This window comes from Camelus dromedarius, chromosome 14, assembly GCF_036321535.1.
Source record: "Camelus dromedarius isolate mCamDro1 chromosome 14, mCamDro1.pat, whole genome shotgun sequence".
NCBI lineage: Eukaryota > Metazoa > Chordata > Mammalia > Artiodactyla > Camelidae > Camelus > Camelus dromedarius.
Window position 1 is genome coordinate 19,516,268 of NC_087449.1, and position 23,552 is coordinate 19,539,819.

A 23,552-nucleotide genomic window follows, 5' to 3' on the forward strand; every position below is an offset into this window, starting at 1 on the left:
CTGAGTGGCTTTTAATACCTATTCCCAGCATAGGGCAAGCAGCAAGTTCTTGTGGTGAACACGTCAGCTTTGGGATCAGAAAGCCCAAGTTCAATTCTCAGCTCCAGTGTTTGCTGGCTGGATGACATTGGGCAAAGTATTTAACCACACAGTGCCTCCCTTTCCTGGAGCCGTTATAAGGATTAAGTGAGATAAAGCATGTGCAGTACTTAGCAGATTTCTGCTGAATGTATACACACTAGCATGTAATGTACATTCTGTGAATTTTAATTATAAGTATCATTATTATATTAATTTACAGCTTGGATAATCTCACAACACTGCTAAGCCAATATTTCTCTTTTTATTAAAATCAAACATCCTAGCAGAAATGAGCTCTCCTTATTTTCCCTGAGCTTGCTGCTCATCTTCTTGAAAAGTGGATTATAATTAATAAAATGCCCCCAAACCAGAGGATAGGTAAGAAACGAAAATAAGAAGACAATGCACAAACTGGAAATTTGATATGTAGGAGGCAAGTTAAATAAAACCAGCCAACCAGCCATCTGTAGTTGAGACGCGTCAAAATGTGGCTATCTGCAGTCTAGTTGCTGGCCTGCCTAGCTTTTAGACCATAATCAATTAATCTATAATAAATTATTTATCCTGAAAAGATGAACACTCTGTAAGTACTTTAACTTGATGTTTAATTTCTTACCTGTTGAGTTTTAAACATGTAAATGGATTATTTTCCTTTCTAATCAACCCAAAATGGAAGCAAAATGAATAGACAAAGTGGTATCAGGTGGACACAAAAAGTGAGCTTAATTAATGACTTAAATAATTAGCTCTTAAAAACTTGGGTTAGGTTTGGGTTAACAGTGGACATTTTAAAGTGGACAAATGGGAACACCAGGCACTGGAAACTGCAAAAGAGCGTCAGCAGCAGAGATTACCACTATGAAATTTGGAGCATAAGTGGGAATAGAATGCATGCATCAGGCAGCTTCTAAAGACAAAGAAAGAAGAGGACAATTGAGATGCTTACGTCCAGTAGCTGCTCTGGCCAACATCAGACAGGAGCACGGGCTCTGCAGAGGCAGGCAGATCTGAAAAGAAAGAAGGTGGGGGATTAGAGTCAGGCCAAGCATTCCCGGTTTCCTCTCCGCCGAATCACCAATCAGAAAAAGAGGAGTAACTGAGGTCGTATGTTGCTCCCATCGATGGTCCCCACCTCAGTGGAGAATAAAGATATTCATTTGTGAGGGCTACTGTAACAAAATGCCACACTCTGGGTGGCTTAAGCAACGGACATTTATTTTCTCATAGTTCTGGAGCTGGAGGTCTGAGATCAAAGTGCAGGCAGGTCTGATTTCTTTTGAGGCCTCTCTCTCTCTGGCTCACAGATGGCTGCCTTCTCGCTGAGTCTTCATATGGACTTGGCTCTGTATGCCTGCATCACTGATGTCTCCACGTGTGTCCAAATTCCTTCTTCTCATAAGGATGTCAGATTGGATTAGGACTCACTCTAATGGTCTGATTTTAATTCATCACCTCTTTAAAGGACCCATCTCCAAATACAGTCACATGCTGAGATCCTGGGGGTCAGGACAACAACATGAATGATTTGGAGAGAACACAGTTCAGTCTATAACAATAAGTGTGCCCCATAATAGTGTAGTAATAACTAGAGATTCTGCATTACAATGAACAGTTCTGTAACTCCCTGTATCCTTTTCTTCTTAGACAGCTTTTCCAGGAGCTAAGCTGCCTTCACAATGAGGCACAATGAGGGGCAAACCTGCAGCCAACAGCTTATTGTGTCAATGATGTACAGAAACAAAATGAGGAATTGCCAAGTCTATCTTAAGAAGACCATTTACCGTCTAGTTTCTTGATGGACACATTAAACTCTAGCAAGTTCAAAATGTTCCGAAGTGGCTAATCATTCCAGAAATGCCAATAAAAAGGAAAGGAGAGATAATTTATTTTTTTGAAAAATGAAGGGTTATATTTTGCCAGAGTGATTTTGTTATATTTCTATGTGACATGGGGTTCTAAAAGCGCATTAAAACAATTTCCTTCTGGAGAACAGTTTGTTTTACTAAGGCTAAACACAGAGAATAATGATAAAGCCTATTAGCTTTGGAAGGAATAACTATAAATGAAATGAAATTAAGTGAAGCCATAAAGAAAAATCATCTGTTCTTTCACAACATCATTCACAAAGGCATCGGGAACTTTACAAATGCTCATTAGTTAGGTTATCTGGTGCGCTGCAACTTGGAAATCACCTCTGTATTCAAATCTAAAATTTTCAGATCTTGCAACATGACTGTGGAACAAAGAGAAAGAAATGGAAGCTTTTTCAAAAATTCCCAGATCCACGCCTAGGTGCCTATGTTCTGCTCATCCTTGGAGTATGCTACATCCGTGGGAAAGAATGAGGACCAGCCCTCACCCCAAACTTCTGGATTTCACTTTAATCCATAGGTAGATAACAGAAGAAAATGAAATCAAGGGAAAAAAAGTTCAACCCTCTATGGTTTTAATTGTATTTAAGTTGCTAATATTGATACCAAAAGTTAAGATTAATACACCAAGCATAAAACATGTTAAAGTTCATGAGTTCAAGCCTCTCTTGAGTACAACGACCCTGGCCCTCTGCTAAGGGCTGTGGAAATACCAACACAGGGAATGAAACATGCTGTCTGGCCCCAGGATGCTCACAGTCTAACTGGGAAAATCGCTATCAACAACTGTGCCCTGAAACTATATGTTAAATACAGTAATATGTCTAACAGCTGTAGCACTGGATCACGAGGTCTAGACTAGTTAATGAGGGAAAACACAGGAAGCAAAGACTAATTATATTTAGATGATCAAGGGAAGCATCTCAGAGGAGAAGACATGTAACCTGGATCTTGAAGGATGAGAAGCATTTTGTAGGACAATGTTTTCCAAAGGTTAAGGTAGAACATAAGAGGGCAACAGAAAAAAATACACATGAGACATAGTGAGTGAATGCTTAGTGTGGAAAAACAGTTTGATATCAGATAATGGAGAACCTTGACTAAATTTTTGAGAAATGGGAGAAATAAAATATGATTCACTCTCCTGGAAGACAGTTCTGGAAGCATGTGAGGGTATTAGGTACACAGGAAAGCAAGCAGGGGACAACTTTTCCTATGAGAGTTTGCTGGCCGGGTTTTCCAGGGCAATCTGAACACGATGTCCTTTCTCCAGTTAATTTATTCCTGTAAATACGCAAGAGCTTTGAAGTTGTGGTCACTTTAATATAATGTTCTCACCTTGTCTGTCTCCCCTTGAAGAGCGTAATGTAGTCATAAAGAGATAAACTCTAGTTTGTCTAATCAGCAGAAAATCTAAACTCTTCCCAGACCACTCCTTTATTGAACACTTTCCATGTTTTTACCTTAACTTTATGGCTCTCTGTTTAGCTATATCTTCCCATTTTTTTTCCCCAGACTGTGAATAAGATCCTACTCAAAAATCATGGAATTGACAATAAGTATGGCTTGTTGTCTCCACTTTACAAACTCTCTCTCTTATCTCTGTTGTTATTAACACCTCTTAATGGTGCCGCTCATTATATCCTCAGCTCATATGCCATTAAAAGTGCAGCCAAAGTTTGGCTGCAAGCCATTCTCAGACATTTTAGAGATCTCAACAGTGATCTCAGTCAGGCTGGGCAGCATCACAAAGGGTTCCCCCCATTTCTTGGCTATTGGGCCTGAGCAGAGGTTTCAGCTTTATCCTAAGGGTTGTTTCCTTTTGAACAAATGCATGATGTCTGTTGATTAAAGTTGCTGAAATAAATTATACTGAAGTATGAGGCTTTTTACATGTGTTGCCAAATCTTTCCTAGGTTTTGATTGGTCTTTGCTCAATGATAACTTTAAAATGTGTGGACCGCTTCTTAGTGTACTGTCTCTACTACAACCACGTGCCTAGTTGACATCTTCACTTAGCTGTACTGCTGGTGTCTGAAATCTGGTATGTCCAATCCCAACTCTGCAGGCTGTCTCCCACAGCAGTCTTCCCCATTTCATTTAATGGAACCAGTATTCACCCAGATGATCAGGCTTTACACTTAGGAAATGTCCTATACACCTTTCTTTTTCTCCATCTTTAAAATGCAACTTGTCATCAAGTCCTGTTAATTGTACTTTCAAAACATATCCCAAATCTAAACTCTTCCTACCAGCTTCACTGCTACTTGCCAAGTAAAAATGGTCTGATTGCTGCATAATCCTTTCAACTAATGTCCCTGCTTTTGCCCTCGTTCCCTGCCTCCCATTCTCAGTATAGCAGATTGTGTAACTCCTTTGCACAAAATCCTCTCATTCTTCCCTAACAAGAATATCTCACCTCCCTTCCATGGCCCACATCGAGTCCATCCTCCTTTACCCAACATCTGGGCAAATTGACTAGAAGGCCTAGCTGCACCCTCCTTTGGTGCAGGTGGAAGAGTCAAACCACACGATATCCTGGCAACACGGGAACTCTGGCCCCAGCCCCACCCCTGACCACAGTGAAAACCACTAAGCCAATATCCTTTCTTGCTCCATCAAATCATTTTTGAACCAGCTCAGGAGGCCCGCCCTGTTCTTCCAAAAAGCCTTATTATAGAAGGAATAAACCTCTTCATACCCCCTCAGGTGTGTGATGTGTGTGTGTGAAAGGATATTGGTCTTAACATCCGAAACATTTTTGAATGGGAATGACTATAAGAATTAATGAGTGAATAACTCCTTCTATGTGTTTATCTTGCTTCTAAAACAATTCCAAAATGCACTATTCTCTTGTCATCATTTCTCTTTTAACATGTTCTCTGTGTGTTTGCTCTCTCTAATGCCCTAAGGCTGTGTTATTATTTAACAATCATCTGTCTGTCTTCTCTCTTTCCTCTTTAAGTTGGAGTTTTCATACTTGCCTCATTTACTCTTGGTGGTATGTGTACCTTTTGCTCCAATTTCTTCACGTTTAAAAATCCAATGCAAGGGCCCCCATAATTTCTACACATAGGCTTAAAGTTTGGGCCTTTATTCCTTCTTCCAGAAGTTTGCTTTATATCATGTATTACCAACTGTTATCACTGACAAAGATGCTCTCCTTGACCAACGTCAAGATGGGCTCCTCTGAGCCTGACTCAGCTCCATTCTTGTCTTCAAGACCCAGGTTTAGTAAGAATCCTGTCTGGTCAGTTTAGCCAGAATCCCCCCTCACCCCTGTGGTTTCCACTTAGTAATTTTCCATCCCAGACTCCTTCCCTGCTCCTTGGCTCTAAATGCCCCCTTTTCCTTGCTGTACGGGACTCGAGCCCAATCCCCCCATAATGCAAAGCTCCACTACAGGCACCCCTATCCTCATCGACTGTCCTGAATAAAACTGCTTTTCCATTTTAACAAGTGTCAGAATAATTTCTTCTGTAACACTGCTCTTGGATATTTTGAGAAGAGAGAGAGCCTTCCCCCCTATTTATCAACCTGCTTACCATTAGGAACAATTCATCTACTCTAATGGGAATTTGACCTTCTTCTATTTATCTCTGTCAAATTTTCTAGCTTTTGAGAAATTAATTTTAACTACTGTCATATTATGGTCAGAAAACACAATGTCTTTCACTTTATTACAATCTCTATTTATACAAATTCTATCAATTTTCTTGGTGATCATTTCACACTTTTGGCAACACTGACAACCTATGACCACAGATATTCAAATCCAGAGTCTCTAATCAAATTTATACACAAATAATACTTAAATGTCTGGTTTTCCTGATCACTTCTGTTTATTTCTAAATCAGATACCAGAAATAGATGAATTTACTCCACATTTCATGCTTTAAGTTGTGCACAGAATGAGTGCTCTGCTCCCTGGGGAACGTCTCTCTTCAGCATGTATAGGGAGCACATATATTCCCAAGACTCATCCTCATCGCGCCTTAGTAACAGCTGTAGTTTTTGTCTTGACATTTTATGTCTTTCTACAACAACCACATAAAATACCACTCCCCTCTTGGTTTGGCGATCAGCACTTGCCCATCAGTCACCACACTCTTACTAGCACACGCCTTTCCTTCCTCCATGGCTAACCTCTCTCACACTCTCTGAACATTGCTTCAGAATTCAGAATAGAATTCTGGGGGGCCATTCCAGTATATTTAAATGATCTCAAGAGATAATATCCATTTGCTATTCAGTATCATTGTCAAGAACCCTTAACACAGTTTCTTATCAAAACATTTTTATCTTTCTTCTTTAATCTTTTGTTGCCAAGGACTGATCCATAGGGGTCTGCTGGGCTGCTCAGTCCAGGCTTTACCACTGAGGTCGGATCCTAATCCAGGAACCAGCCTTCTGCTTCACTGGTCTTGAAACACAGTTTTACTGATGCTCTCTGAACTGAGAAAGCTAAAACTTCCACTAACTGAGCTCACAAGAAATTGAGACATAAAATAGAATGTTTCTCTCTTAATAAATAAAATGTGATAAAACTAACCAAAGAATGGAATGTTTTACTGTTTGATTTGCACATTTTATTCCTCTGAGAACAGCTGTATGAGAAACTGTAGGGTTATGATGTGAACTTGATATGACAGCAAAGGATATCATCAAGCCTGGTAGAACACACCCACATACTGCGCTGGACCACCTCCGCTTGTAGGGACAATCCCGCCGAGCAGAGATTCAGACCTTCCCTTGGATGGTTTTCTTCTGTGTCTAGTCTCCATTCGCAGATTCTTTCATGGGACAATAGCTTCAAAATAATAGCTACCTTATATTAAGTGCCTACAACGCTTCTAATGTTTTAAGATAATAATGGTGATAGTAATAAAAATAACGACAATAACAAACACATTAAACAATGTATTCCAGACATTGTTCTTACTAACTTGTTTCTCCTCACAGCAATCTTATGAAGTAGGTTCTTATTACAATTTCTGTTTTTTTAAAATGTACTGGGAAACACATATTCTTTATAAAAGAGTATATAAAATGTGAATATTGGTAACTGAACACCTAAGTATCCGCCACCCAGCTGAAAAAATAGAACATGCATCTCCCTCCTTCCCCACATTCTCTCAGCGGACCTGTATCTTGAATGTGTTATTCATAACTCCCTTTCATCTCCCTTGGTTTATTGGATTGTCTTTTATCTCATTGATTTGTAAGGCTTTTTATTTTCCTATATCCTGAATATCAATATTTTATGTTTCAGATGAGATGCTGATAGTTCTCCCAGTTTATGGTTTTTCTTTTCACTCTCTTGACTGTATCTTTTGCAATTAATTTTCATGTAGTCAAATTTATCAATCTCTCTCTTTACAATTTAAAATTCTTTTTTCTTGTTGAAAAAAATTCTTCCCAATTCTGAGGTTGTAATAATATTATTCGATGTTACTTTCAAAACACTTGATAGTTTTGCCTTTCACCCTCTGGAAATTATTTTTTATGACTGTGTGACAGACAGATAATTATTTACATCTTACAGATGAAGACAATGAGGCAAGGGCGTTGTCTTGCTCACGGTTCACAGATGTTAAGTCATACAGATTTGAACCCAGGCAGGCTGATTTTGGAGTCCACACTCCTGTACTGCCTCTGAGGACATTATTAGAGAAATTATACAGATGTGGAAACTGAGGGTCAGCGAGGATAAGTGACTTGCCCAAGGTCACACAATCAGTAAGAGCTATAGATAGCACGCAAACTTCAACATGCCTTACGCTGGAGCTTGTACATCTTCCTTTATATGCTCTCCCTTCCTAGGACCACATGCTGGTCTGTGGATTCTATTTCCACAAACTCTCTTTCTCTCTGCTTTATTTTGGGAGTCATTTTATTCTCTTCTGCAGAGATCTGGTTTTACCTGTTCTCTTTGTACTTAACTTGTCTAACCTACAAAGTAAAAAATTATCTCCTAGTTATGTATTAATCTTATCTCAACTTTTTTCTGAACTTATCTTTCTTCTGAATTTATCACATAACCTTATTTCTTAGTCTGAATTTATATGTAATTTTCACCTCTTAGAGCCCCATCTGCTGATCTTCTAATATTCTGCATTCAAATTCTATTTATAATAGATCATCTTACTTTCAGCTTCATGTTATCTCTTCTTCAGTGACTGCAATTAACACTCAAAGGATTTCTTTGATCTTGTTCCTTTCTTTCTCCTTAGGCTCACCTTTTGCTGCTTCTGTTTCATTTTGTTTCATCCTTTCATTCATTCATTCATTCATTCATTCATTCAACAAACACTCGCTCAATTCTACTTCCTATGTTTAAGGCATTGTTGCAGATGCTGAAAGAAAAAAATGCTCTGGCCCTCATGAAGCTTGCATTCTAGTAGGGAGGCAGACAATAAGCAAACAAATAGATGTGTAATGTGTTAGACGATATAAAGTGCTATGGAGAGAGGAAGAGAAAGAAAATGGATGCAGTTAGGTGGAGCTGCTTTTTTTAAAAAATTAATTGACTTACTGAATAGCTATGGGAAGGGAATTAACAATTGGCAAATACTCTGAGTCTATATTTGGTTAAGCGCTTTATTTAGAATTTAAAATTTTTAAAACATTTTTATTCAATTTCATTTACCCTCAGCCACTTCTCTAGAAATCAAGGACAATAGCTGACTCATCTTTGTCATGCCTTGGGAGGCAGAGATAAAGACCAACTTTTTGACAAAAGTTGGCTACTGTTTCTGACTCTTGAAGATGATGTATAATTGCTCTATTCTGTGGCTACTTTGAGTTCAAACGAAGCAAGCTTGTCACTACTGGATTTTTAGAAGGTCCTTGATTCAACCTAAATTATCTTTAAGTACAGCCTTTATACATACAAACTACTCTTTCTATTTTGCTAATACATCTTCCTCTGCTGAAAATGCCATTGGCTCTATTGTCATATGTTGAAATTCTGCTCCTCTTTCAAAGTCCAAGTCAGATATAATCACCCCACCATGGGTACTTTTCTGACCACCTGAAACAGTATCCAAGTGCACATCCAAGCATGCTGCATCACTCTTAGCTCATTGTACCTAGTCTTGCAGTGCTTTAGTGCTAAATGAACGGGTGCCCCTAGTATATGTAAGATCCTGAGGGAATAAAATCCAGACTAATTTTAGGGATCCACAACCACAACGATCTTTCCTATTTGGGATCCTAGTTCTCTTACAATCTAAATTTATTTATTTATTTATTTACTGAACTATAGTTGATTTAAAATGTTGTGTTAGTTTCATGGTATACAGCATAGTAATTCAGTTATACATCTATATATTCTTTGTCATTATAGGTTATTATAAGCTATTAAATACAGTTTCCTGTGCTATACAGTAGGACCTTGTTGTTTATTTTATATGTAGTAGTTTATATCTGCTAATCCCAAAGTCCTAAATTATCCCTCCCCCTTTCCTTTCCCCTTTGGCAACCATATGTTTGTCTTCTATGTTTGTGAGTCTGCTTATGTTTTGTAGATAAGTCTGTCTGACTTACTTCACTTAGTATGATCATCTCTAGGTCCATCTGTGTTGTTGCAAATGGCATTATTTTACTCTTTTTTATGGCTGAGTAGTATTTCATTGTGTGTGTGTGTATACATACACACATACATATATATACACATATGTATATACACACCACATCTTCTTTATTCAGTCATCTGCAAATGGACATTTAGGTTGCTTCCATATCTTGGCTATTATACACAGTGCTGCTATGAACTTTAGGTGTGTGTACCTTTTCCAATTAGAGTTTTCTTCAGATATATGCCCAGGAGTGGGATTGCTGGATTATATGGTAAGTCTATTTTTAGTTTTTTAAGGAAGCACCATACCATTTACCATAGTGGCTGCACCAAGTCACATTGTCACCAAAAGTCTAGGACAGTTCCCTTTTCTCCACACCCTCTCCATCATTTATTGTTTGTGGACATTTTAAAGATGGCCATTCTGATTGGTGTGAGGAGATACCTCCTTGTGGTTTTGATTTGCATTTCTTTGATAATTAGTGATATTGAGCATCTTGTCATGTGCCATTTGTATCTCTTCATTGGAGAAATTTCTATTTAAATCTTCTGTCCATTTTTTATTTATTTTTTTTTTGTTATAGAGTTGTATGAGCTATTTGTATATTCTGGAAGTTAAGCCCTTGTGACTTGCATCATTTGCAAATATTTTCTCCCAGTCTATAGGTCCTACAGCCAAAATTTAACAGGTCTATTGTATAAACCTTTGGAGATATTTATTGAACTGGACTGAATTACATGCATAGTCTGACTGAATAGTCTTTCTTCCTTCATAAATTCATTTAGGATCTACTCTATGCCTTGGACTGTATCATAAAGTAAAGATAATAACGTGAATTCAATATAGGTCCCGTCTTATAGACTGGTGAGGTAGACAGAGGAGACAATAAGAGAGGACACACAGGGCAGTGGAAATGCAGAAGCTGGAGAGCCAGCACAACTGCTTAGCTCCTGGCTTTGGCACTTGCTAGCTGTACAGCCTTGGCTATGTATCCAAATCGACTGGTGCCTAAACTTTTCCATTTGCAAAATGAGGGGAGTAAATTCCCACCTTTCAGAGAGGCTTTTAAATGTAGAGATAATTCAAAGAGCATAATTATCAATAAATGGGAGCCATTATTGTCACTTTAGTATGATCTCGCATATCAGCTAAGGTGACAGCAGTCAGGATTGTTAAACCAGTTCAGGCTAGAGGGTTAATCCTGACGACTAAGTCAATACAATACAGTTTGTCCACCCAAACCAGACCGGTTCTTGGGGCACAACGCTGCATGTAGAGATGACTAACTGTCAGGATCATCTCAAATTCCCTGTGAGAGAGAATGGGAAAGTAGACAGTATGTACTGAATGGCTGTTATTTGTCTCATACATACGTTCCATCTTCACAACAGCCATGTGGGTGAGTGGGTATTATTATTCCCTATTGTAGGCATAGAAACAGACCTTCAGAGAGTTTCCTAGGGAGCAAGTTATTAAATAGTGACTCTGAACATCTACCCTCTTTAACTGCAATTCAGATGTGTGTATAGGGCAGTGGCATCCCTTTGCCAAATCAAATGGTGCCTAACGTGCTATCTAGCATAACAACTAAAACCTAGGGTGTCCTTCGATGACTTCCAATCTGACTCTTCAAAATGTGGAAGGCATAGGGTTACTGGCAAATAGGAGAGTCATCTTTGACCTCCTACATAAGCAGACACTGCGCCTCCTACGCAGTAGAACCGTGGAATGTGATTTCCAGGTGAAATCACCTGTTTGCTGGGATCGTCAGTGTTATTATATAATTGAGGCTGAGTTGATGCAAAGACAATAATTGAACATGTTACGAATTCTGTCTGTGCCTCCAGTGACAAAGCAGAGCCTGTTCCCTTTGCTTCTTTTTCCTTGAATTACTAGAACATTGTTGGCTGTACTTGGTATATCATATATACTGGGATGTAGCCAGGCTCTTGATATGATAGTCTTTTAACGAGAAAATATTTCAAATTGCTTTTATGAAAGAATATTACTGTATATTCAAGGCTGAAGTATTAGTGCTCTTCTGCTCTGCCTCTATGATTTTTTTAAAAAATGTAGATTCTTATGTGTGTACAATATACATATACATTTATATGTTGCATATATAAATAAACATTTTAAGTGTGTGTGTGAGAGTGTATCCATTGACAATGTTCTTTTCAACAAAACAAGCAACAAGATAATAAATAATGAGCAGGATTTTAAAAATTGAGCATGGTTAAAAATGTGCCCAGGTCTGCAAATCTGAAGATCATTCAGCTGGCATTTTTAATATCAAAGATAAAAATAACACGTGAAAGGAACATATTTTCTGATGATAAAAGGTAGATGACTTTTCCAAGTCGGGACCTGTCAGGCTGAAGTGGCCTCACCGTATGGCATCGTTAGCCCTTGGCAACAAGGACAGGGAGGAGAATTAAAGGAGACAGGGCCCGGCTCTGTGATTCTGGCTCTGTCGGCGTGGAAGCCCTCGCACGGTTCGGGCAGAGCTCACTGTTCTGTGCCTGGGGAAGGAGGGGGAAGAGGCGGGTCTAACCCGGCCTGTGAAGCCCAGCATGGCCTGTGCACATTGCGGCTGGTGGGCAACGAATACCATCCAGCGGGTGGTGTTCTCAGGATGATGCTATGAATCTCACAGTCGTGAACAGAAAGTCAAAAGGACACCAAGGAGAGAACAGTCAGCTGGTAAGAGCGAGGCAGTTTCAGAGCAGTTTAGGTTATCAGGCAAAGAAACCAAGGTACCTGCCTCGTCTTCTGGAAATAAAACCATTCACATGGTGTAGAGCTTGAGGAGCAGAGAACACCATGGCTCAGAAGCTACTCGGCCTCAACCTGGAGCTCACCCGTGGCACACTGGACCCCGGACCCCCCAGCTGCACAGTCTGGTCCAAAGCCCCTCACAGGACAGCAACAGAGCTTCTTATGTAGCTTCTGACTTTGCCACAATTGGCTCAGGGAGAGAGGCAGGCAGAGAGGAGCTTCGAAAGGCAAAGTCTGGCTAGAAATCAGGTTGACCTGCAACTGCACCCTGTTACTGACCTACCAGAAAACGCCTGAGAGGCAGAAGGAATCACCACTGCTCTGCTTTATGCCGTTTGTAGCTAATATTTCAAAATTCTTTGTTAGGGATTTCCTAATCTGAAAAACAATTCTTCCTATCCACATGTCCAACTCAGCCTTTTTGGGGGCCCACCATCACCTGAAGAAAGAACAACTGGATGAATGTAAGAAACAAGATGCCTCAGATGAAAGAACAAAAGCAGCGACAGTCTTCACAACCAAATGTCCCCAAATGCTTCACAAAGCATTCAATTCCGTGCTAGCAGCAGAGGAAATGCTGGCATCGCTGTGTGCCAGCTTCAGCCCACATAAAGCGGGGAATGTCAAGTTAACTCAAGTGAGTGTAAGGAATTTGCAGAAAGCTCACTCACAGTCTTCTCTGTTGGAAAGCACAGCTTCTCATTTCTTATCACTTACACATTTCATGGGGACTGAAGCGGCCTATATACACTGCTTCTACCAGGCAGTCCCAGGATGGTAGTCAAGACACGGTGGTAAAAGTCGGTGTTATTTGCAACCTAACATTCCACAAAAACAGACCTGAGCATCTTGGAGCTTGTAGGAATGGTGGGCAGGAAAGCTTTTGAGAACTTCAGCTGCAGAGAGACAGAATTGGCAAGGCCAGTGGTATATAAAACGGGCTGGGGACATTTTAGATTTTGCTTTAAAGGTTGGCCTACATTTCAGCACACCCACTCTCTTTAGATCCATAGGTAACAAAGAGCCCCCACAAGCCCTTTCTCATCTGGCCCTTAGTGCAGGGATGGCATGATTGACCAGACCCTGAAATAGCTCAACAGGGAACCTGGATGAGTCATGGCCTTGAAGCCTGAGACCCTAACACCCATTGGGAGAACTGTTTGCATTTTAGTATAATGGGATCATGAATAAACGTATGGACCCAGCAAACACTCTAGACTAAGCAAGGACCTTATGAGGAATAGACTGTTAGACCATCGAAGTAAGTTCAGGCTTTATTTTGTAGACAAAGGGCATCTGTTGAAAGATTTTAAGCAATGATATCATTTATTCAATTTCTTAGAAATCATGTACTAAGTACCTGCTTGTGTGCCAGGCACTGTGGATTAAAACAAACAAACAAACAAACAAACAGACCTCAATCCCAAGGCGGGTACAGCTTAGCAGAGGAAGTCTTGTATGTAAAAAATATAAGTACAGTTAGATGCTGGTAGTGCTATGGTAGCATCGTATTTTATGTTTATTTAAGGATAACAGAGACGTATGAGGAATTGGTTAACTTAACCTAAGTGTTTAAGGTAAGAGGCTTAAGAAACAAAAACTAAAAGAAGAGGCTGATGAGATGACTTTGGAAAGATCGGCGAGATCTCATTTGGGGAAGGAGCAGGGAAAAGGTATTCTGAGTACAGGCAGAAACATGAGCAGGGGCATGGAGACTTCAATCAGCCTGGCCTGTTTCAGAAACTGTGAGTAGGTGAGTATCTGTGGAGTGCAGGGGTGAAGGGATGTGGGGGGAAGCAGCTAGAGGAGCAGGTCATCATCTAAAAGTCCACACTCCAGGGGCTCTGAGTCTAACAGTAGTGTGGAGAATGAGTTAAGGTTGAGGTCAGTGAACTAGTCAGGAGATCATCATAATTTCCCATTCACAACAGGGTGCAAATAAATATCTACAGAAGCCCCATGTGATAAAGGACTGTTTTCCAAAATATACCAATAACTCTTAAGACTCAGTGATAAAAAATGAATGATTAAAAAAACGGGTAAATGATCCAAAAAGACACCTCACCAAACAAGATATACAGATGGCAAATAAGCATATGAGAAGATGCTCAATGTCATTTGTTATTAGGGAACTGCAAATTAAAACAACAGTGAGATACCACTACACATCTATTAGAAGGCAAAAATCCCAAACACCGACAACACCAAAGGCCGGTGAAGTTGTGGAGCAACAGGAACTGTCATTCATTGCTGGTGGGAGTGCAGAAAGGTACAGCCCCTTTTTGAAGACAGAACGGCAGTATATTCCAAAACTAAACACCCTGTCTCTAATAATCACATTCCTTGTGTATAAAACCAAAGGAGTTAAAACCTTATATCCATACAGAAACCTGCACATGGATGTTTACGGCAGCTTTATTTAGACTTGCTCAAACTTAGAAGCAACCAAGATATCCTCCAATAGGTAAGTGGATAAATAAACTGTGGTACATCCAGACGATGGAATATGAGTCAGTGCTAAACAGAAATGAGCTGTCAAGCCATGAGAAGACATAGAGGGAACTTAAATGCATATTTCTAAGTGAAAGAAGGCAATTTGAAAAGGCTGCATACTGTGTATTCCAACCACATGACATTGGTAGGAAAGCGGGGGGTGAAAGGAAGAGCACAGAGGATTTTTAGGGCAGTGACACGAACCTGTATAATACTATAGCGGTGGGAACACCTCATTATATATTTTTGCAAACTCACAGAGTGTACACCACCAAGAGTGAACCATACTATAAACTACGGACTTCGGGTGCTTCGGGTGATAATGGTGTGTCAGCATAGGTTCTTCAGTTGTGACAAACGTATCACTCTGGTGGGGGATGCCCATAATGTGGACACCATGCATGGTGAGGGCAGGGGGTGTACTGGAAATCTCTGTACTTTCTGCTAATTTTGGCTGTGAATCTAAAACTGCTTTAAAAAATAAAATCTATTTTAAAAAAGATAGTGCCTAAACCAAACAATAGCAATGAGGATGGAGAGGAATGGTCAGATGTCAAGCAATCAAAGCTATAAACACGATGTGAAGATGACACGGTGAACCCTAGATAACCAGGTGGCCGATAAGTGTGTCGGTTACTTTAATCTCCGTAGCTGGATACAGGCAACATTATTTCCCCACGTCACGACAGACTACTGTATCATTACTAATTTAAAAACAAAAAATTCTTTCAAGCATTTGTTGTTTTACAGGGCACTTTTTGAGATGCATCTCACTCATCTTCACAACACCCAAGCATTTAACACATGGCTTGGCAATCAGCAATCACTTGTTGAATGAATGAATAAATGAATGAGTGAACAAATGTACAATGATGTTGGATAAGGACTGAATACTGTGTCTGTAATTTAAATCCTGAGTATTATGAATATTTTTGAATCTTGCATATTGTGTAATCTTAAGTATTGTGACTGTAATTTATATTCATTTCTGATTCAGTCTAGCGTTTACTGCATTGAACTACAATTGTCACTTTTTAGACAGAAGTTAAAATAAAGAATCAAGCCACAGCCACACACCCAGGATTGGATCCATCTTACCACTTGTACCCTGGGCATCTGCTTACAAAATGGTAATAATATCTTTCTCATAAGACTATTATTTTGTGTTTAAATGAAATGAGATGAGATCTCCCAACACACAGAAGATATTGGACACAAGTTAAAGGAATCTGCTTTGATCATATGTTGCCCTAATTTATAGCAATTCTTTTCTTTTTTCATTCTTACCAATTGCTAATGCTACTGTAGCAGATGATTGATACAGACTCTGGTCACTACAGTATTGCTAGATATGACGTGGAAAGGCTCTCAGGAAAACTCTTCCCCTTTGTACTCCTTCTCAAGAAAGTTCAAACATTAACCAGTCACGTATCACAGAAGCATGTCTCAGACAGACTGAATTCTGTAACAGACAGTCATTTACTAGCAGGCAAACACGCTGATGTCTTGCAGCAGCTATGGAAAGCAAAGGAAGTCTCAGGTCTCTATTATTCTAGGTGCTGTAACAGTACCTGAGTGAAAAATTAACTCCAGAGAGTTACGAAAAATTCCAGCGGCAGGATTCTGATCTTATTGTTTTAGTCTTGTGTGAAAATTAAAAAAAATCATCAGAAAAATGGTCTCATAAAGGGCTAGTTATGAGTTCTAACCCTTGGTCACTCTTCTGCATGATACAGCTACTCAATACGTATCATATGTGTATTTAGTTATGTGTAACATACTATTATAATTTAAATGATATATTTTAGAAAAAATCTCAGGCAAGACAACAAAAGGGAATTTCATTGAGGTGGGTGGAAAAGCCCTTTGGAATCAGGACATGTGGGTTCTGATCTCATCCCTGCCAGTGATGGACAGAATAACTTTGAGTAAGTCACTTTGCTACTGTGAGCGTCTGTGAATTTTGTAGCACACTGTAGTGACTTATAGAATTTAATATAATGTTCTAGGTAACGATTTTTATGAAGTCTAAATTTCCATATAAGTAGTTGGATTAAGATATTATCTTTGTTGTTGCAAACATCATCATCACCATCACCTCCAGCTCAAATTCAGTTTCAAGGTCAGAGTATTAATCAAAATTGAAGCATCACTGGTCATCAGTGGGGATTGTCTTGAGCAGCATGGTCCGATAGAAGTATAATGCAAGACACATATACAATTCTAAATATTCTAGCACCCATAATTAGAAATGTAATAAAAGGAACAGATGAAATTAATAATATAGCTTATTTACCCTAATGTGTCCAAACTATTATCATTTCAACATGTGATCTTTAGAAGTATCATTAATAAGATTTGTATGTTCTTTTCGATATTGAATCTTAAAAATGACATTTCATTTAGATACTGAATTTTCATTAAAAAACCCTTGACCTGTATTTAGATCTCATAAAATTCAGAGAAAAGGTAGAATCTCATATCCAAGTGGTCCTGAACATACTTAAAGTTTTCCCACAACTGAATTTAGTGTCAGTTTTTAAATTCAAATGAATTAAAACAAAACTTCTGTTTCTCTGTTGCTCTAGCCACCCTTCAGGTGCTCTGTGGGTGCAGTGGCGAGTGGCTACCATGCTGGCCAGCAGCAGCTCCACAGGGTCATGTCTGCGGGGGTCAGATGAGCTCCCTAGACAAAATGTACTAACAGTACAGCAGGTACTAGGCACCGGCAGGGACACGGGTACGGGAGCACAAAAAACAATCCATAGTAAGAAGAGTAACAGTAATAATAATTCCTCACGTTTCACTTTAAGAAGCACTTATTTGATATGAAAAATGTCCAGGTGCTGGGGGTTCAGTGATGAATGTCCCTGTCCTTGAGTACTTAGTAGCCAGCATGGAGTTAGCTTAAAAGCTGTATAGCAAGGTACAGTTTAACAATAGTTATGCGGGTGTCATTTAATCTAAGCAACTGTGAACTAAGTAGAATTCTCAGAGTTTTTCAGATGAGGGCAGCTGAGCTCAGAAATGCTAGTCTACAATGTTGAAATGAAACTTGGGGCTCAAGGATACTGCCTGGCAGGATCACACCAGAGTGAAGGGTGTTCCAGGCCCCCTAAACCAGCCTCGTGTACTAGGGGGCACGTTCTTTTTCTCAAAGTGATTGGTACTCCAGTCCCTTGGTTAGTATATCTACGCTATTGGACTGTGCACCACAGGGAGAGGTGAAAGAACTCTAGAACTGAGCGGGACTTACTCTCCAGTAATTAGTCTTAGGATCCATCAACAAAGTATAGCTACCCGCCGCCTTTAATTCAGACAGGCTCGGGGTGGTGAAGGGGGGGGGGTTGATCAATCAATTCTCTTCCTTTCTTCCTTCCTTCCTTCCTTCCTTCCTTCCTTCCTTCCTTCCTTCCTTCCTTCCTCTCTTCCTTTCTTTCTTTCCCTCTCTATCTCCCTCCTTTCCTCCCTCCCTTCCTTTCTTCCTTCCCTCCTTTCTTCCTTCCTGTCATAACTACTGAAAACTTCTTTTTCAAAGTAGAAAGGAAATCTTAACCTGTTTTGAAATGAAAAGTCTGTTTCAAGACTCCAGACCTGCTTGGGCAGGATGAAAGTCTGCATGGCTCTGGCAGAGAATTCCCTCAGGAAGATTCACATCCTATGAGAAGCTTCCCACGTAATGAGCCTTCTCAGTTCCACTGATTGCAGCGACTTATTTTCCTCAAGAACTTGAAGCTGTCTCGCTCCATACTCTCCCTGTCAAGTGTACCTGTTTGCTATCTCCAGGCACATCTGCTCCACTGTTTCAGCTGTCTCAAGCGTCTGAGCAAGAGGCAGGCGTGAGTGTCAGGATCTTCTTTCTCTGGCAGGGGAAGTTTATTCCTGTGGTAGCCACGTACCTCTCCATCTGGTAGCCTGACTTTGTTTTGCTTCGTTGGCTTTGATTCTGAGCCCCTACACATAAACTTAAATCATTATTACCTTTGTCCTGCTGAAGAAGCAAAGAGCAAAAAAAAAAAAAAAAAAAAGTGGACCATTTTTCTCATTTTCTACCTATCTTATATTTATTGTGCTTATCTATCTTGCTGTGCTGAAAGTTACCCTTGGAATATCTTATAATGCAATGTTTTCTGCCCATTGAGAAAGTGGAAAATATGTTTCTTCTGAAAAAATTAGATACAGAACATAAGAAATGAAGTTAAATGAACTTAAATTTAAAAACTAGATACAGAACATAAGAAATGAAGTTAAATTAAAAGAGCTTAATTTATATTATTAAAGCTGAGTCATGTGTTTTAAAAAAGAAATGTTTTATTCTGAAATTCATTATCATGATTTGCATCAGTTTGTGTGTGTGTGTGTGTGTGTGTTAAGTAAGAAAAAAAAGATAAACTCAGAAAGGAAAGAATAGGAAAAGAAGAAATAAAGAAGAGAATAAAAAGCTGAGCATTTAAGAATATTAATTACTTTAATCATGTTTCATCCTAGTACTGCATATCACCTTTTACAATCAGTCCTGCCCCTATTCCATAAACCTTGGTAGCATACAGCAGACTTCTAGAACTTCTCCTAGGACCACATCCTAAACCCCTTTTCCTGACTCAGCCACTATACCACACTGAACTTTCTGCAAATAATCATTCTGGGATCTGATGCTTTAGCCCAGTGACTACAGCTTCAACACAAGGTTCATTCTCAGATTATGTTTAAAATAGTCTTGGGACAATAATGCCTTAGCTTCTCTTTATTTCCCCATCTTTTTATAGCTCTAGACCTGCTCATCGCCAGAGCCTGCTCAGGGAAAGCTGTCCTGAGAATCTCTCCTATGGATCAGGAGATGTTCCAAATTGGTGTCCTCAAATAAAGAGAGGACACTCAGATCTTGATATCTCCAGTGCTTGACGAGTAAGTGACGGGTGGGTGGGTGGACAGATGGACTGATGCATCAATGATGGGATGTGCAGAACAGAGGGAAGGATGAAGCAAAAGACAAGGTTACTATAAATGCAAGAAACTCTCTGTTATCCAGCATTCCATGGACTGGCCACTTCACCATCTCTGCAGCCCAGTGATAACTGAAGCAGCTAAATACGGTCCAGTGGCCCCGAGGCTCTGAAAGAGCTAGAATGCCTTCTGAATTCTCAAAAGAAAAAGTGCACTCAAGGTAATTCCATGATCAGGATGTGGGTTAAACTCAAATGTTCTGACTGGCAGCCTAAGTGAGTCCTGAGGTATATAACATGGATATGATTTTTAAAAATTATAGAAATTAGAGATGAAAAGGTCATTTGAAAATTACTTAGCCCACTCATCTTACTTAATAGATTTTTCAATATACCCTGTGTCTTTAATTATCCATGAACTCACTTCTGTCAGGTTTGTTCCTGCCACTCCCCCAAACTGCCTTTATCAGGGATATCAATAACCTGAACATTATCGGATTCTAGGGTAAAGTCACAGTCCTCATCCTGTTCAACTATTAGCAGCTTTTGAAACAACTGATCACTCTTTCCTTGAAAGTACTTCTTCACTTGGTTTTGTCCTTATTCCACGGATCCCTCCTTCTCAGTCTTCTCTAATGGGTTTTTCCTGGTTTAAACTTTGCTCAGGACCCGCATCTTCTCTGCATGTACTTGCTCCTTTGGTAGCAACTTTCAATTCTATGGCTGTAAATCTATCTATGTTTAGGTCATTTTCAGATTTTAATCTCAAACTTTGGGTTCACCCACTCTCTGGACTTTAATTATCTTACTATTGACTCAAGATTTTCACTTGTATGTATTTTTTTAATCGAAATACAGTCAGTTACAATATGTCAATTTCTCATGTACAGCACAATGTCCCAGTCACGCATACACATACATATATTCGCTTTCATATTCTTCACTTGTATGTATCTTTATCTGTATCTACATCTTTATATTTATCTGTTTGTATCTACATCTATACCTATATATTCTGACATCTAACCCGGATGTTTTAATTCTTCTCTCCCTGCCCCAAATCTGCTCTTCTAAGTCTTCCTCACCTCAGTAAATGGCATGAAATTTTAGAATCATCACTGATTTTTTTATTTCCTACACATCTCACATCCAATTCATCACCAAAATTTCCATGCTACGAAATCTCTCTTCACAATGTATCTAAAACCTAAGTAGTTTTCTCTGCCTCCCCTACTCCCACCCCAGCCCAAGTCATCAGCAGTGGTTCCTAACTGACTCTTTGCTTCTACACTTGTCCCCCTAACAGTATTTACTCAATGGAAGAGTCGGAGTGCTTTAAAAGAGCAATCAGATTGTGCCTCACGTTTGCTCAGAAACCTTCAATGGGTTCTCCTCTAACTCAGAGTGAAAGGAGCATCTCACTATTATCTACCTACCCTGGTGACTTGGTCCTGCCAACTCTGACCTCTTCTTTTTCCCCTAGCCTTTTTTTCCCTGTGCTCTGACCACATGGGAAACTTCCTCTTTCTGGCACATGATAAGCACAATCTTGCCTCGGGCTCCTTGACCTTGCTGTTCCCTTTCCCTGCAATGCTCTTTCTCCAAAAATACACATGCTCACTGGTCTCTGCTCAAATACCACCTTATCAGAAATGCCTCCTCTGACCAGCCTATTTTAAATTGTACCCCCTTGCTTCTTTAACCTCTCTATCCCATTTCATTTTTTTTAAATTCTTATGGTAACTTGACACACTGTGTATCTATCCATTTGTTTCTGTCTCCTCAAATACAATGTGAATTCCATCAGAAAGGGACTCTTCCTGGTTTGCACATCACTACATACATCCTCAGCACCTAGAACTGTGCCAGCTCCAAGCAGCGACTCAATAAATATATATATTTTAAAGTATATGAATGAAACAGAGGCTCAGACAGTAGCTTGGAGAGTCAGTAACTGAACCTCCTGACTCCCAGTTTGGTGGTATCCTGCCTGAATACTAGTACTCCAAAAACCCAACATCTGCCCAGCTGGGCTTACAGAAAGGGTACTGTGCGTGCTGAAACAGCGAGCACAGAACATCAGTAAGTCATTCGATAAGCATTGCTGAGTGCCCACCCTGTGCCAGGCACTGAAGTACAGACATGAATAATATACAGACCCTGCCCTCCAACTACAAAGGAATTCTCAGGTAATTGTGGTGTTGTTGGAGCCCAGGCAAGGAATTCTTCCAGACCCGTGGTGTTTGTGTAGTCAAAAATGATGCTGCCTGGTAAGTCCTGTAGAATAAAGAAACAGTGGCCAGGCATGGAAAAAAAAAAGTATTCTAAACAGTAAGATGACCCATGCAAATCCCCAGAGGTGTGAGTGAGCCCAGCATGGTTAGGAAATGTGAGAAGTATGGATGAAAGGAAGTCTGCAAGGAGAGGGGTGGGGCTGAAGACGTACACAGGGACCACATGGTGGAAGGCTTGAGGGGATAATTATGCACCATGTGGACTCTAATCCTAGGGGCTGGTGGAAGACTCTGAAAGGTTTTAAATAGGAGAACAGCATGAGAAGATATGCATTTCAAAAAGATAATTCTATTTGCCAATATTGAGAAACACTCTTTGAAAAGAGGCAGGAAGGCCAGTGAGGAGGCCATGGCCACTGTATCGGCACAAAGTAATGGGGGTCTAAGGTGATGACAGTGAAGTTTATTCTACCTAGCAAATTCTGTTGGGATTACAGCATTTACAGTCAACATCGGCAGGATTCCTCTATGTTCTGGAAGGACCCAAGGATGGCACATAAGGACCATAGTAAAATCTCCTTCAAGGCCAGCATCTGAACTTTCACTCAGAGGCGGATGTGTATATGAAAAGATTACCACCTTGATAATCAGCCCTGGCCGCAGACATTAGTATCAGTGACAAAAGTAGAAAAGATGAGGCGCTTATAATGGCATGTCTGAGATAAGCACCTAAGTTTTTTGAAAAGGCAGAGACAGCAGAGGCAATTCAGACACCAGCTTGCAAGATTAGGGAGGGCTGGGGTGTGGGAAAAGAGGCGAGACCCTTCCAGGGAAGTATGACGCTGAAAACACTGGATATGACACCCTTGTTGGGGCTGGAAGCAGGACCAGACCCAGTGGGAATGTTGTCACCCCTAACACTCCCCTGACTTCCGAAGTCTTGTATCTTTTTATAAAGAAGGACAGTTGCAACTGGGAACAAACTTACAAGGGAGAAGCAGAGGGAAGGATTGGCCAAATAATCCGACAAAGAGAGACTGGTTTTCCACAGTGGAAGACCCATTGGCAAGTGGCTTACTTTTCCCTAATAAATACTAGTTTTTTGAGGCTCAAGCACTGATGTCTAATGATATATAAGAGCACAGAGAGAGATTTGAAGAATGTCAGAGAAAACAGAAGATGAAGAGTTTTTAAAGGATTCAACGTTCTAAATCAACCTCTGTGTTCCTTTTCTCCTTCACTTGTGAAGTAAGGCTTGTAACCCTGCCCTGTCCACCACCGGATGTGAGAGAATTAAAAGAGAGGTGAAAACACTTCGCAAGTTGTAAAACAATTGTAAAACATTAAATATCCCCATTTGGAAGATCATCTAGATAAATAAATCATTGTTAAAATTTTAAAGTTCACATTGAAAGATACTTTTGCGTTTTCTTTTATTGCTCATTTTCCTATATGAAATGCTAAAGTCGTACTGAATTGTAAATGTTCACACACACACACACACACACACACACACACAATGAGGATCTGGCTTCCTGGATAATTTGCTGCTCTAGTTTCCCTTGTCCTTCT

General features: G+C 39.9%; 1 long non-coding RNA gene across 1 annotated transcript in view; it reads right to left on the minus strand.

Moving 5' to 3' along the window:
• LOC116156914 (uncharacterized) overlaps window positions 1-23,552 on the minus strand; it is a 179,847-nt gene that overhangs the window by 89,239 nt on the left and 67,056 nt on the right. Inside the window, exon 2 of the long non-coding RNA XR_004140865.2 lies at window positions 1,028-1,088. This is a non-coding gene — a long non-coding RNA (uncharacterized LOC116156914). The remainder of the gene's footprint in view (window positions 1-1,027; window positions 1,089-23,552) is intronic.